The 17,723-nt window shown below is 39.4% G+C and overlaps 1 protein-coding gene and 1 long non-coding RNA gene across 9 annotated transcripts in view; one reads left to right on the top strand and one right to left on the bottom strand.

Annotated features, from left to right (window-relative positions):
• LOC149131694 (uncharacterized) overlaps positions 1–17,723 on the top strand; it is a 194,116-nt gene that overhangs the window by 62,278 nt on the left and 114,115 nt on the right. For 2 of the 3 annotated variants that reach the window (XR_016237671.1, XR_016237669.1), the window contains exon 2: positions 1,218–1,436. The exons of the other annotated variant lie outside the window; for it this stretch is intronic. This is a non-coding gene — a long non-coding RNA (uncharacterized LOC149131694). The remainder of the gene's footprint in view (positions 1–1,217; positions 1,437–17,723) is intronic. 3 annotated transcript variants of the gene reach the window in all.
• The window catches only part of LOC106870453 (breast cancer anti-estrogen resistance protein 1), a 112,926-nt gene that overhangs the window by 32,560 nt on the left and 62,643 nt on the right, over positions 1–17,723 (bottom strand). The window lies entirely within an intron of this gene.

The raw sequence follows: 17,723 nt of genomic DNA, 5'->3' as shown, positions 1-17,723 counted from the left end.
ACATACACACGCACATACACACACACATATATATTGATTGGCTAAAATCACCCAAACTTCTCAACTTTAATTCCAAATAATACCAAATTCTTTAATTTACGAGGCAAAGTAATTGGTTGATCGTAATCAAAATTCAGAGATGCGTCGATAGATCAAAATTGAGAGCAATCTGAATAAAATTAAGGGGGGGGGGGGTCATTTTGTGAATGAAAAAGACTAGATCCTCTCTCTCTCTCTCTCTGTATATATATATATATATATATATATATATATATATATATATATATACATATATATATATATACATATATATACATACATCTTTTGTTGTTTTACTTGTTTCAGTCATCTTAACAGAGACCATGCTGGAGTACCTCCTTTTAGTCGAAGAAATCGACCTCAGGACTTATTCTTTGTGAGCCTGAAACTTATCAATCGGTATCTTTTGCCGAACCGCTAGGTTACGGGGATGTAAACTCACAAACATTGGTTGTCAAGCGATGATGGGGGGGGGGGGCAAACAGACACAAACACAAAAATACAATACGACGGGCCTCTTTCCGTTTTTGTCAACGAAATCACCTCACAAAGCACTGGTCGGCCAGAAGTTGTAGCACAACACACTTGTCCAAAGTGCCACGCAGTGGGACTGAACCCGAACCATGTGGTTGGGAAGCAAGCTTCGTGCCACGCAGTGGGACTGAACCCGAACCATGTGGTTGGGAAGCAAGCTTCTTACCACACAACCACGCCTGCAGATAAACAAATTAGATCAAATATATTAGATATATTAAATACATCAAATACAATATATGTATTTATGTATAGTGGAGGCGCAATGGGCTAGTGGTTAGGGCAGCGGACTTGCGGTCATAGGATCGCGGTTTCGATTCCCAGACTGGGCGTTGTGAGTGTTTATTGAGCGAAAATACCTAAAGCTCCACGAGGCTCCGGCAGGGGGGGGGGTGAACCCTGCTGTATTCTTTCACCACAACTTTCTCTCACTCTTTCTTCCTGTTTCTGTTGTACCTGCATTTCAAAGGGGCCAGCCTTGTCACACTGTGTCACGCTGAATATCCCCGAGAACTACGTGTCTATGGAGTGCTCAACCACTTGCACGTAAAATTTCACGAGCAGGCCCGTTCCGTTGTATCATTATCATTATTACTACCATTATTATTATCATCATCATCATCATCATCATTATTATTATTCAGGTCACTGCCTGGAATCGAACTCGGAATCTTGGGGTTAGTAGACTGTGCCCTTGACCATTACACCATATGCCTGTTAACAACAAACAAGATGAGTATAAATATCCGTCAAATGTAAATCTATCAACATCACTACAGATCGCCGAGCCCCCCAGAAACAGCTTTTGGACTTATAACAACTTTCTTCTACCCCTTTAATTTTCTCTGTCATTTGTACTCTGCGTAAGTAGCACCAATTTATATAAATATTTACATATTCATACATATTCATTATCTGAAAGTTTCCACCTTTCGCTTTCTCTCGTTTTGCATATTATGCATATACACATATTTTGTATTTGATGTATTTAATCTATATCTAATATATTTGATCTGTCTAATTTGTTTGTCCGCATAATTGCTTTTATACCAGTTCATCTTGATCCATCTCATAGCCTTTATGTTGTAGAATGATCTTCTGTAAAGACATCAGCGTCTAAGTTTCAATATTTTGAGCACTTCTAAGTGTCTTCTATACGGAGAATATCTGGATCTCCCCTGTGAACCGTATGTGTGTGTGTGTGTGTGTGTGTGTGTGTGTGTGTGTGTGCCCGTCCGTTCGTCCGTTTGTGGTTGCGTTTGTTCCATACCACCGCTTGACAACAAGAGGGCGTGTAAGAAATAGCAGCCAAATCTTTCCTTTTCTGATTTCGATGTCACATTCGTTGAAAGCATGCGAAAAAAAAAAAGTGGAAAGGAAAAAACCCCACGAAACAAAACTCCATTGCTGGAAAACTCAGACTTTCCAAGTGACCCAACGGGTCACGGATATATATATATATATATATATATATATATATATATATATATACATATATATATATATATATACATATATATATATATGTATATCATCAGGAACCCAACGACGAGGGTTCCAGTTGATACGATCAGCGGAACAGCCTGCTCGTGAAATTAACGTGCAAGTGGCTGAGCACTCCACAGACACGTGTACCCTAAACGTAGTTCTCGGGGAGATTCAGTGTGACACAGAGTGTGACAAGGCTGACCCTTTGAATTACAGGCACAACAGAAACAGGAAGAAAGAGTGAGAGAAAGTTGTGGTGAAAGAGTACAGCAGGGTTCGCCACCATCCCCTGCCGGAGCATCGTGGAGCTTTAGGTGTTTTCGCTCAATAAACACTCATAACGCCCGGTCTGGGAATCGAAACCGCGATCCTACGACTCTGAGTCCGCTGCCCTAACCACTGGGCCATTGCACCTCCACTATATATGTATATGCATGTGTATACGCATGTATGTATGCATATATATGTGTAACACACACACACATTGCTGTATGGTAAGTAGCTTGCTTACCAACCACATGGTTCCGGGTTCAGTCCCACTGCGTGGCACCTTAGGCAAGTCTCTTCTACTATAGCCTCGGGCCGACCAAAGCCTTGTAGGTGGATTTGGTAGACGGAAACTGAAAGAAGCCCGTCGTATATATATATATATATATATATATATATATGTGTGTGTATGTGTGTGTGTGTGTGTGTATGTGTGTGTGTGTTTACGTCCCCGTAACTTAGCGGTTCGGCAAAAGAGACCGATAGAATAAGTACTAGGCTTACAAAAGAATAAGTCCTGAGGTCGATTTGCTCGACTAAAAGGCGGTGCTCCAGCATGGCCGCAGTCAAATGACTGAAACAAGTAAAAGAGAGTAAAGAGTATATACTGGTTTTAAATATTGGCACAAGGCCAAGAATTAAACAGACAGATGACAAGGTACGAACCGGAAATTCACACAAAGACAGGAACATGCTCTTCATCAGTTGCACCCCCCACACACACACACACATACACACTACAGTAAAGAAGAAGAAGAGTTAGTTATTTTACACATCTCACACTATTATTATCCTATCCAAAGCTCGCTGTGAGTGCAGTGAATATGGGACAACATTCACACAGAAGATGTAGCTCGCTCTACCCCCCCCCCCTCATTTACTTTTCAGTCTCTTAGACTCTCTACCTCTCACTATCCCTTTCTATCTCTCTCTCTCTCACACACACACACAAATATATATACACGAATTGCTGGTTGTGAGTACAACGAATCAAGAATGTTGATGGTTTGTAACTCATTCATTTCCTGTGAAAAAGGGCTGATGGAATGGTGAGTGAAATTGTACACCGCACACACATAAACACACACACTGTCGTCCTAACTTTCTTTCCTTCTTTCCTTCTTGCCCCTCGCCCGACGGGGAGCAATGGAAGGCATTCAAAACCTGCAACAGTGCACACACACACATACATATATATATATATATATACACACACACACACATATATATATATATATATAATATGCATACACATACATATATGCGTATACACACACACACACACACGCATATACATACACATATATATACACGCACAAATACAATATGCATAAATTATTTATACATAGACACACCAGATTCGTATACTATATATGAATATATGAAAATGAATTTATATATAGAGCAGTCAGTCATACGAAACCTGCGGCCCGTGGGACTTTCTGAATCGCAAACCGACGAAAATCTTTTTTTACTTTTTGCTGAGCATCCCGCGAAATGTTTGTTCTGAAGAAATGAGTAAATTCTACGAAAAGTATATCATAATAATAATAATAATAATAATAATAATATTATTATTTCTACTCTAGACACAATGCCTGAAATTTTGGGGGAAGTGGGGTTAGTCGATCACATCGACCCCAGTACTTGACTGGTACTTAATTTATCGACCTCCAAAAGATGAAAGGCAAAGTCGACCTCGGTGGAATTTGAACTCAGAACGTAACGGCAAGACGAAATACCTCTAAGCATTTCGTCCAGAGTGCTGTCAGAATCACCGCCTTGATGATGATGATGATAATAATAATCCTTTCTATTATAAGCACAAGGCCTGAAATTTGGGGGAAAGGATTAAATCGATTACATCGGACCCCAGTACGCAACTGGTACTTAATTTATCGACCCCGAAAGGATGAAAGTCAAAGTCGACCTCGGTGGAATTTGAACTCCGAACGTAACGGCAAGACGAAATACCTCTAAGCATTTCGCCCGGCGTGCTAACTATTCTGCCAGCTCGCCGCTTTAAATTTTTTCTACTATTAGCGCAAGGTCTGAAAATTTGGGGAGGTAGGCGGGGGTGGGTGGGTCTAGTCGATTACATCAACCCCAATGCTCCACTGGTACTTATTTTATCGGCCCCGAAAGGCAGAAAGACAAAGTCAACCTCGGATGAATTTGTACCCAGAACGTAAAGCAGGAGAAAATGCCGTCGTCTAGCGTTGTGTCCAGCGTGCTTGCCCCGCCCCTTAAAATTCCTGGCCTTGAATCCTGCAACTGACCGGCGTCTCGTTCAGGGGTGAATGTTGTGATTTCGGTCAATCTACGCCATTGGAACAGGGTAGCCGGCCTTGAGAGTCGAAGGGCTTGAGATAAAGTAAAAGAAATCTCCGTTGTGTGACACACACTTTAGGAACTTATTTCGAATTTTACTCCTTGTGAAAACAATTTAAGGACCGTCGCCTTTTCTGGTTGAAACTGAGAGTAATTTCCTATTTGACGTTCGTAAAAATCATGGTGATTCAAAATGTTTATTTCGCTAAAACATTTCATAACTGGAAGTGGTACATACACCACTACGAACAGCGAATGAAAATTAAGGGGAAATGATTGACTTATTTTGAATAGGGTTTCGCCCTGGGCACATATGAGAAATCTTCAACAATTCACGGTGGGCACACCAAGTAATACAAGGTCGCAGAATCTGACAAGGATCGAACCAGTATCGTAATTGTATACCTTTCTTTCATTGATTATTTGCTGATCTGTAAGTATTTCGTTGGGATTTACAGTAAAACAAGGAGCAGCAGGGCGTCCAACGAGACATGCTAATCGAGTTAAAATGAAATTAAAACTCAAAATAAATTCGATTCTACGAACGTCAAAATAGAAAATTACCGAACCAAGGACCAATACAAGCAGTGCAAAGTTCAAATAACGAGACAACATCGCAATAGGGTTATTGTAGCTTTTAAAAACAGACTCCATCTAAGAATATCTGAAGAAGGAATTGTAATTGCGAAATATCATCGGACTATAGATAACCAAATTACAACAGGTATACAGTCCATTTTTTGTATTATAGTGCATTGTTGTACCATTCTAAACTTTTTATTCTTTACAAATAATACACAATGCTTCAAGCGAACTACAATACTCTCCTACAATTATATCCACTTTTACTTTGTAATCGTATTAATACGTTTGGCTGTCTAAGTATTCCCCGATTCATTTAAGGTTTGGTCACCGTTTACTTTATGTTATATAAAGAAAATGTGGCTCAGACAATGAGTTTGAGTTGTTTTGTTTGACGATATTTGAAAGACTTTTAAAAAAAAAGACAACTATGATGTAATTATTTGAATCTGAAACCACTTTGCCATGCCCTCTCAATAATATTAAGCTGAAAATATCCACGACACAAAGGTTATGTTTTCTAGCCGAGATATAAAAAAAGAAAGTGAAGAAATGATGATGATGATGAACCAGATTATTATTAAATATAAATTTTGTATTTTGTTTGCTTTGCAATTTTCTGAGAAAAAACGCAGGATATTCACTTAACTCCAGCCATTCATCCTGCCTGTCTACCTACCGACCCACCCACCTACCTACCTACCTACCTATCTCTCTCTCCCTATCTATCTATCTTTGTCCATCTATTTATCTAACAAGCTAGCTATCTTTGTTTACTTATCTAGCTGTCACTTTTCTCTCTCTCTCTCTCACACACACACACACACACACACACACACTTGGGTAGTTTATTTTATTTTATTTAAACGAATTATCTCTATTAAGGTATTTGCAAATGGCTATATGCGCCGGAACCGGATGTTATATAATAGAAACTTGCCATATCTCTAGTTGGAGAATTCCGTAGAGACAGATTGGTGTGTGTATATAGGCCATGCTGGGGCACCACTTTGAAGGATTTAGCCGAACAAATAGACCCCAATGCTTATCTTTAAAAGTCTCGCACTTGCGAAACCGCAACTTCACGAGGACGTAAATAACCGACACCGGTTGGCAAACGGTGGTGGAAAACATACTATATATTATATATATATATATATATACACGCACGTGTTTGTATTTATATACCTCACCACCGCCTGACAACCGGCGTTGGTGTGTTTACGTCCCCGTAACTTAGCGGATCGGCAAAATAAACTGACACAATAAGTACGACGCTTTTAAAAAAGTACTGGGGTCGATTCAATCGAATAAAAATTCTTCAAGGCGGTGCTCCAGTATGGCCGCAGTCTAATAGATATTAATCTAGCTAGCTGAATAGATAGATAGATAGATAGATAGATATATAGATAATGAAAGAGAGAGAGAAATAGAGATGGATAGACAGAGAAACAGAGAGAAAGAGACAGAGAGCGAAGGAGAGGGAAAGAGAGAAGGGAAGACAGAGATGGTGGTGGAAGAAGCGATTTAAATGCTGGGTGGCCAAGGCCTGTCGTTGAGAAAGAAATTCTAGACTTACTCACTAATCAGATAAATATACAAAACAGACCGGACGTATGTTTTAAATACAAACGATGAATTGTACCCAACATACATACACTTAAACATGTATACTGCACACACAGACAATAACAGGCGTGAGGTCGGAAATGCTTACCCATAACACTTACACACGCAGTTACGTCACGCCATGTTACCCATCAGAGAGGATTGTCTCTTTTCACAATCATATATTAGTGAGAATAGAATTTAAAAAAGACTACGCCGTCTGCTTTCATTCATCGTCCGTCTAACGTCCCCCGTTCACCTCCACCATGCCTCATTATTTTCTTGCCCTACCTACGTGGCTAACTTTATAAAAACTGTTTTTCTTCTACTTCTTAAACTCTGCTAATATGTATTCAACACTTTTTCTTTCACTTCTACATCTTAATGATTTCGTGGAGGCGCAATGGCCCAGTGGTTAGGGCAGCGGACTCGCGGTCATAGGATCGCGGTTTCGATTCCCAGACCGGGCGTTGTGAGTGTTTATTGAGCGAAAACGCCAAAAAGCTCCACGAGGCTCCGGCAGGGGATGGTGGCGAACCTCGCTGTACTCTTTCACCACAACTTTCTCTCACTCTTACTTCCTGTTTCTGTTGTGCCTGTAATTCAAAGGGTCAGCCTTGTCACACTGTGTCACGCTGAATATCCCCGAGAACTACGTTAAGGGTACACGTGTCTGTGGAGTGCTCAGCCACTTGCACGTTAATTTCACGAGCAGGCTGTTCCGTTGATCGGATCAACTGGAACCCTCGTCGTCGTAAGCGACGGAGTGCCAACAACAACTTAATGAGTCCACACACACACACACACACACACACACACACACACACACACACAGAGGCTGATCAGAAATAGTGATTTCGAATTTTAGCCCAATGCCAGCAATTTCGGGGCCGAGGGTAAGTCGATTACATCGACCTCAGTGTTCAACTGGTACTTAATTTACCGACCCCGAAACGATGAAAAGCAAAGTCGACCTCGATAGAATTTGAACTCAAAACGTAAAGACGGACGAAATGCTTTCGCCCGGCGTGCTAACGATACCACCATCAAGCTGACTTTCGCCGATTTGGAATAATTATTCGTGGTAAGACGTTTGCTTCTCAAACCACAAGATTCCAGGTTCAGTCCCACTGAGTGGCATTTTGGGCAAGTGTCTTCTTTTACAGCCTCAAGCCGAACAAAATTTATTGGACTAAAGGTGATGCTCCAGCATGGCCGCAGTCAAATGACTGAAATAAGTAAAAAAAATAAAATACACACACATATATATATATATATATATATATATATACGGCAAGGTTCTTTCAGTTTCCGCCAACCAAATCCACTCACAAGGCTTTGGTCGGCCCGAGGCTATAGTAGAAGACACTTGCTCACGCAGTGGGACTGAACCCAGAACCATGTAGTCGGTAAGCAAGCTACTTACTACACAGCCACGCCTGCGCCTATACAACAAATTTTTAAACATCGAACTTCAGAATAAAACAGTAATTAAAGGTGGGTCCACAGACAGAAAGAAAAATGGAATAAAGCCGTCAAGGCGTTGCCCCAGAATGGCCGCAGTCAAACAAGTAAAGGATAAGAAAATTAAATTAATACGTGTTTTTACGCTACGCGAGAGGAAATTGCATATTTAAATGAATGAAAAGAAGTTTATTTATTTTCCCACACACCTATGTGTAGTAAGATACGTAAGTGACAGAAGAGAAGGATGGGCTGCGTAGGTGGACATAGACACACTTATATGAAGACAGTTCACTAGAGGAAATATATAGAGTAATAAAAGTATGTACGTGCACAAGACAGACAGATAACTAGGTTGGCAGGTTGGCGTGTGTGTGTGTGTGTGTGTGTGAAGTAAATGTGGTTTTACGAATGGAGAATACGTCATAACGTATTAAAAAGCATTTTGAAAGTGAAAACATTTTCAGGAGCTTAACTGAAAACACTAGCAAGAAATGTTTCTAGTTTATATATATATATATACAGAGAGAGAGAGAGAGATTGGATTTGCCAAGGAAATAACAAACTTTATTAAGTAATTAAAGTTATGTTATGAATTAATTATCCACTAAAGGCAAAACAAAGCTTTGTAAGACTATATATTACTAACTATAAATATTATATATGTGTGTGTGTGTGTATGTACATATACATATATGTATATATACATATGTACATATATATGTATATATAAATAATAATATAAATGATATATAAATATATGCATATATCCATACATATATGTATATACCTACATCTATATGTATACATACATGCATATATGGGTACAGGACATCAAGAAAGACGTTAAACAATGAGAAACGAAAACAGAAAACGAACTTTTTTCGAACAACGAAAAAAAAAAGGAACAGAGAAACGAGACATGCAACAAAGATATATCCCTTCGTCAGTTGTCCCTGTTCCATCTACTCAGCGTTTCGAAGGCAAGGACAATACGCGACTTCGTTGGAACAGTCCTTCCCGTAAAGCAAATTAAATAAAATTTGAAATTTTTTGCGGAGGGTGAAAGTGTTAACAAGAACAGGACAGTGAGAACAAGACAGTAAAAACAAACGGTCAGGGCTGTTGAGTCAATATCTGTACATAGGTATATATATATATATATATATAAAACTCTTAGGCCCAAATGTCACTGTTTGCGTCGCGCAACGTGGGTCCTTTCACTTTCTAGTAAGCGAGATTTTGTCAGAAGGCCTCCAGGAAAGCGCAACGACCCACGTTACACGACAAAAACAGAGAAGTTTGTGAGTAAGAATTTGATGCTTTGGAGATGCATAAAAGAATGATGGTTCAAGAAAGTTGGTTAAAATCGACGAAAACTTGATTAGTGCTAAATACATCCATTTTCTGAAGGACAATTTGATACCAGACTTGGATGAAGATGAAATTTTTCAGCATTACGTAGCTCCATGCAACAGATCGCGTGCAACACAACAGAGTCTGGCTGACGAAGGTGTTACCGTATTGAAAGATTGACCCGCTCAGAGCCCTGAATTAAATATTGTCGAGCAAGAGCTCGTCAGAAGAATCCACGCAATCTTGAAGTGTTGTGGGACCTCAGCTTCTGAGAATGGCATCTCATACCTGTGAAGATAGTGAAGGATTTGTACACATCTCTTCTCGAATGCATTGAAAAGCTAACGGAAACCACACGAAATATTAACAATGTATATAGTAACTTAGTAACTTCTTGAAATGAACATAATGTAATAAATTTTCATTATAGACATTTTTTCCGTTTTAAAACACTGTATCTTGATTGGTTTATGTGAGGCAGCCGAAAACTTTTGCACAGCCATTTTTGGTGGTCGTCTCACATCTTCCCCTCTCATTCAGAACCCCCACAACAAAATATAAGGATTAGGGTATGGAAATGACTCCAACAGGGCCAATGTTTCATCTGTAAAAAACGCAATGCGAAACATCCAGTTATAAGTTGGCAATTAGTAGAAATTTACAATAGTTTAAAGTGGCCGAAGACTTTTGCACGGTACTCTGTGTTTGCGTGTATATATATATGTGTATATATATATGAGGTGGGGAGCGCACATAACATGAAGAGCCTGGCCGGGCTGTACACGCTCTAGCTACGCCACAGCGAGTGCTATTTATTCCTTTTGAACACACACATACATACGCATGCGCGCGAACTACAAAGAACCTATTCTAGACATTCACAGAATCTTCACGGAACAGAAAGTTTACCGTTTCTCTCATCTTCACTTGGAGCAAAAAACAACATTTAAACTGAGAAGATAATAAATTTATAGTTACAAATCGCAGTTAACACTGTCATTAATTATCATACTAATTAGTAAATTAATAATAACTAACTTTGCCCCCTTCAACCTCCGCTCTCTAATACAGTTCTAGTTGAAGGCCAGACAGTAAGAATGACTAGGTTATTACAGAAAGGGGTTTAGTGCTGGTGTACTAAGGTAACTTGTTTGTTACTTCAGAACAGCGGACCCCCTTGTAGTAGAGGAGGAACAAAACAGAGAGGCCACAGCGTTGTCGTTTGTAGGTAATATATTGGCGAGTGATAAGACGGTGAGATGGCAGAAACGTTAGCACGCCGGGCGAAATACTTAGCGGTATTTCGTCTGCGGTTACATTCTGAGTTCAAATTCCGCCGAGATCGACTTTGCTTTTCATCCTTTCGGGGTCGATTAAATAAGTACCAGTTACGCACTGGGGTCGATCTAATCGACTTAATCCCTTTGTTTGTCCCCTCTATGTTTAGCTCCTAGTGGGCAATAAAGAAATACGAAACGTTAGCACGCCGGGCGAAATGCTTAGCAGTATTTCATCTGCCGTTACGTTCTGAGTTCAAATTCCGTAGAGGTCGACTTTGCTTTTCATCCGTTCGTGGTCGATAAATTCAGTACCAGTTGCGTACTGGAGTCGATCTAATCGACTGAGTCCTCCCACCAAATTTCGGGCCTTGAACCTAGAGTAGAAAAGGATATATTGGCGAGTGAACAATATACCTGCTCATCAGTCGACTGACCTTATTTTTATGATAGGAGAGATGGCAAATAAGGTGTTTGTGTGGTAACAGCTACAAAAAAAAAAAGTACGACATTAAAATTGTTTTGTTACAATCCTCCTTTTTTTTTTTCACCTTCCCAGTGGAAATTCTGAATGGCTTTTAAAAACACACACACGCACCTACATACACTTTTGAACAGGTAGAAAGTAGTAGATGTGACTCAAGGACCGAGAGTTTCGAAAAAGGTCCTAATCAATTCGAATCAGAGCTTGGCCCCTAAATAAACCTGCACCGACCAATGCCTTGCGAATGGATTTGGCAGACGGAAACTGGGTGGAAACCTGTCGTGTGTGTATGTGTATATGCGTGTGTGTGTGTGTGTGTGTGTGTGCATGTGTATCTGTGTCCGTGTCCGTCTCACCACTGCTTGACTATCGGTATTAGTTTGTTTGCGTCCTCGTAACCTAGCACTCCGACAAAAGAAAACCAAAAGAATAAGTACCTAAAACTTACAAACAATGAATAAGTACTAAGATCGATTTATGCGACTAAAAATTCCTCGAGACAGTGCCCCAGCATGGCCGCAGTTCAACAACGACTGAAACAAGTTAAAATTAAATGATAGTGTGTTGTCCTTTCTTTCCCAAGATGTTGCTATAATGATTTTGTGTTGTTACTGATAATGGTTGTTTTTGTCTCGGTCTAAATTATGATTAAAAACATTCCACCCGTGACCATCCTGTATTTCTTCCTACGTGCAGTGTAAAACTGTATATTTATTGTTATATTTGAAAACATAAGTAGAGTTCAATGAAAATTAAAAAAAAATTAAATACCTTAAATATAATTTTAAAAAAACGATTTCGTCTGCTAGTCATTGCCGATCATTGCCGATTATTAACGACTGTCGTCGATTACTGCCGAATATGAACGATTATTTGTTTACTTTCAATTTGCTTCGCGTTGTTGTTATTGGCATTTTATATGTACAAAAATCGAAAATTTACCGATTAGTGTGAGTTTGGGGGTGTGTGAAACAAAAATACTGACAGTGATAAATATCATAGCAAAGAGAAACGGAATGGTGTTCAGCAAACTTAATGAAGTTCCTGGTGTATTAAAGTGAAAGAAACGCATCTTCAAACAATAATGACAACCAGATAAATAATAATAATAATAATAATAATAATAATAATAATAATAAATAATAAAATAACATGGCAAATTATCTTATGTTAAGTGACAAGTGTTCAGTAGAGCAAATTATATAATTAAAAGCAAAATACGTGTTACTCGGGACATATTTCCATGATATCTATACATCATATACGATATACAATGAAGGCGCATAGCTTATAGGTTAGGGTACGCGGCTTACAATCGTAAAGTATTGCGTTAGATTCTCGGCGGAGTTATATCCTTGGGGAAGCCATTTTATTTCTTGTTCTTCCAGTCCACTCAACTGGCAAAAATGAGTTGTACCTGTATTTCAAAAGAGCCATCCATGTCACATTCTGTGTCACACTGAATCTGCCTGAGAACTAGGTTAAGGGTACGTGTGTCTGGAGAGTACTCAGCATGTAAATTTCACGAGCAGACTGTTCTGTTGATCGGATCATCTGGGACCTTCGTCTCGTCGGAATGCCAGTTATGATATCATCTGCCAGACTAACTTGAGACTTATGAAAAGAAGCTTTTGTATAACTTCAGAAACAAGAACAAACTAAAAGTCTGAAAACAAGTATGGACGTTTAGAAGAGAAGCTTTAAAAAATACTTTGGACGGGCAAAGGATTAAACAAAAACACAAAAAAAAACGAGATTATGAAACTATAATGCGTTGTGTCACAGCAACTATTTCTTACAGCCGAAAAACATGGACCTGGAGGAAAAGAATAGTTACATGCTTACAAACGCATTACGGTTTGAAATAATACACGAAGACCCATAAAACAACAACGAAATGGATCCGAAATCAAACAGTTAAATGGACATTGTTAAATTTATAAAATCATTGAAATAGAATTGGATTGAATACGCAAAGAAGATGAATGACAACAGGTGGAGAGTACAGTTGAGAGACTAACATCCGAGATGCTGCAAAAGAGGAAAACAATGAACAAAATGGAGGAATGAATTCGATAGATTTGATAAAGATTGGATATATTAATGGCCATCGTTTTCCAAATCTTTTCACTTAACAGTTTTTGTAATTCTACCACACCCAATCCATTTTCACAAACACACACACACATTATATACACATGCACACACATACAAGCAACCTGGCTATGGTTCCTGAATATACTGACTATAGCCCCAACGCGCAGGGCCTCCAAGAGAAATTATACAAGGTGAACCGAGCTAGATAAACCCACCACACCAGGGTTCTAACAAAATTCCAGGAAGCTATGGACCATTTTCTATGTAGGACCTTATCAGTAGGAAAGCAAAAGCTGATTTGATTGATGGATCTAGTTAAAAGTAGTTTAAAATCGCAATGAGTGAAAACAAATACGAAACTAAGGATTTACACTTTTATCTTATATTTCCTTGTGAGGAATAAAGTGTTAACTTTTGTTCTAGTCTCAATGAATTAAGAATATCTTATATATATATATATATATATATATATATATATATATATATATATATATATATATATCTCATTTACTGTATCATTTCACTCTTGTATTTACAATTAGCATTGGATTCTTTTTTTCCTAAATACGCTTCCAACAATTTCGAAATGTTTCTTTTAAAAGTATACCACGGTCTCTTTTCTCTGTCTCGCTCTCTCTCCTTTCTCACCCCCACACTCATACATTTGGCAGAGTGGTTAAGAAATTCGCTTTGTAACAACGTGGTTTCAAGTTCGATTCCACTGCGGACCACCGTCAGCAAGTGACTTCGACTATAAGGGCTGGGTCTACCAATAACTTGCGAGTGAAGTATAGAAGACGAAATCAAGGCTGAAACCCGCCGTGTGTTTGTGTGTGTGTGTGTGTGTGAGTGGGTGAGAGAGAGAGAGAGAACGAAAGGAGGGTATATGGTGATACTGTACAGATATACACAGATAACGTAACATGTGTGACTGTACCACTGCTGATAGTGCATAAAATACACACACACACACACACACACACACACACACACACACACACACACACACACACACGGATAGTGTATCGTGTTTTTGTTGGGGAAGGAATGGCTGCAGAGGACTGGTACTTTAATAGAACTGAAAAATATAAACTTCATTCACGTGTGTGTGTGTGTGTACACACATACATAGACTTAACTTTACGGAAAAAGACATAGATAATAATAGAAAGACAAAGGATAAAAAAAAAATTTTGAAATATCCCTCATCAGCTCTATATTCCGGATTCACTGTAGTTTCGTTACAAAGCACAACATCTGGTAAGCGCCGGTGATTGTAAACAATCATTAAACGAAAAGACAAATGACTTGTCGGACTAAAGTGTTTAGTGCTGAAACTATAACGAACCTGGTTTACATGGCTGATGAGTGATATTTCTACGTTTCTTGTTTTGTCATTTGTCCGTTCATCGTTTTCCAAATCTTTTCACTTAACAGTTTTTGTAATTCTACCACACCCAATCCATTTTCACAAACACACACACACACATTATATACACACGCACACATACAAGCAACTTGGCTATGGTTCTTGAATATACTGACAATAGCCCCTACGCGTAGGGCCTCCAAGAGAAATTATACATGGTGAATAGAGCTAGATAAACCCACCACACCAAGGTTCTATCAAAAATTCAATGAAGCTATGGACAATTGTTTATGTAGGAGCTTATCAGATATTCATGGGCTCTCAGGATCCAAGACCAATGTACTAGTTGTATCCCATCTCTTATAAATTTTGCGTACACATAGGTATTACATCCCCTAAATATATACTGTGTTGGGCATTAATATATCGAAGGGTGAGGAGGAGCAATACAACAAAAAGGAAGCAGAAAATGGTGAAAATGGCTGCGGTGGAATAAGGAGACGGAAATCTGGTGATAAGGAAATACATCTCTAACTATACACGTATATCTATATACATACTTATATAGACACGCCTGCACATACATACACACACACACACACACACACGGTAAAGTTTGGTAGAACAATCAGAATATGAACTTAATGCAAGGAGCATTCATTATTACAGACAGAAAATTACAAAAGTCACTCAAGGACTGATTAAAGAAATTAGAAATGCATTTGTGTGTGTGTTTGTGTTTGTGTGCGTGTGTACGTGCGTCTGTGTTTGTGAATTCACTCGTATGAGCAAGTGTGTTTATGACTATTAATGAATATATGTACACATACAAAGCAAAATATGAAATTAGGGAGAAACAACGAGAATAAAGGGGTGAACAGGATGGAAGAGGGGGAAGCAGTGGGAGAGAGAGGGGGGAAGGTAGTGAAAGGTTTTTTTGAGAAAGTGAAGAAAAACAGGTGGACTGAGCTTAAAACTGCATAGTTGTGGCTCAATGCCCAGCTCTGTTCTGTCTGAGCAACGGACTTATGATCGAAAACGCTCTAACTGTGACCACATCTTAGTCTCAGACAGACAGACAGAAAAGGGAGAACGTTATCACAACTACCCCACCCCACCACCATTACTACTGTAGCCACCACCACAGAAAACTATCGCCATAACCAGACACACACCACAGCCACATCCAGCATAATTAAAAGAGAGACAGTGTGTGTGTCTATACATGGTCACTAGACCAGCCAGAAATCACAGCCTAAAACATTTGATAATGCAAGCCCAGACCAACCCTCGAAAGGTGCGTTAGCCTAGGACCTAGATCTAGACTCTGGGTCTATGTTTGGACTGATTGTTTTTTTTTTATCATAGTCTCGTCTGCTGAATCAAGGGTTGACCCAGGGCTACAGGATAATCATCTACTAAAAAAACTAATTTATCAAAGAAAGCGTGAGAAAAAGTTTTGTGACATTGATAATGATTAGGCAGCAAGCAGCGATGATGATGATGATGGTGGTGGGGGTGGGGGGGGGTCGTCGTAGTCGTCATAATAATTATTGTTTACGTTATCGTCTTCATCAACGCCAGCCTCATTCATTAAAAGGAATAAGTTTTTAATGAGAGACAGGCAGGCAGGCAGGCATAAACAGCTCGCGCGCGCATGCGTATGTGTGTGCATATGTACATATGTGTGTGTGTGTGTATGTATATATATATATATATATATATATATATATAGACAGAGAGAGGGGGGGAAGAAGACAGATAGACAGACTGACAAAATATACTGACACACAAATATGTACAGAGGCAGGCAGGCACAGCAGACAGACGGACAGGCAAACGGACAGACAGACCGACAGACATGGACATGCAGAGAGACAGACAAATAGACAAGCAGAGAGACAGATTGACAGACAGGTAAATAGAGAGGACAATTGTATCCACCAAGACGGGACAAGCCAACGCAACCCACGACATTGTCGTCCGACCCGCGAGGAGGAAATACAAAAGAAAACAAAAAAAACGGTTCGAATCTCACTGAAAATGAATCCCAGCGCTAGGAAATAAAAGAAGTTTAACAACTTGGTCCCACAGAACCCTGAGAACCAACTGGGCACACAATGGTTGGAATACCTTCGGTCATAGGTCTATTAGGAGAGTTTCCCTGGGGCTGAACAATAACAACTCAATCACACACACACACACACATCATATCCTATATAAATATACACATACATACAAGCACAGAAACGTACACACTTCAATACACAAATATATATGTGCGTGTGCGTGCGTGTGTGTAAAGCACATTGCCCACGTACAGTCACACACACCCACAAACCCCTTAGGAATATAAACAGACACACATATATATTACGAATCGCGTGCGTGCGTGCGTGTGTGCGTGTGTGTGTGTGTGTGCATGTGCACGCACGCGCATGTGTAGCACAGTTTTTCTTTCCAACAAGCTAAATCGAGACAAGACTACGCGCGAGATTAACTTATTTAAATAAACCGTTCTCATACTTTATTAGTCACACACACACACACACACACACACACACACACACACACATGTATGTATTCCGCCAAGGTGGACTTAGCCTTTCGTCCTTTCGAAGTCGATTAAAAAAAAGGTGCCAGTTTCGCGTTAGGATCGATATAATCGGCTTAATCCCTTTATCTGTCCTTGTTTGTCCCCTCTATGTTTAGCCCCTTGTGGGCAATAAAGAAATACATGTGTGTGTGTATATATACATACACACATACAGAATACAGACACACTCATATACAGACTCAGACACAAGAATTATAGAATTTTATGAAC

Source organism: Octopus bimaculoides, chromosome 20, assembly GCF_046866305.1.
Source record: "Octopus bimaculoides isolate indiv1 chromosome 20, ASM4686630v1, whole genome shotgun sequence".
Classification (NCBI taxonomy): Eukaryota; Metazoa; Mollusca; class Cephalopoda; order Octopoda; family Octopodidae; genus Octopus; species Octopus bimaculoides.
The sequence above is the reverse complement of the archived record's forward strand: the minus strand, read 5'-3'. Positions and strand labels throughout refer to the sequence as shown.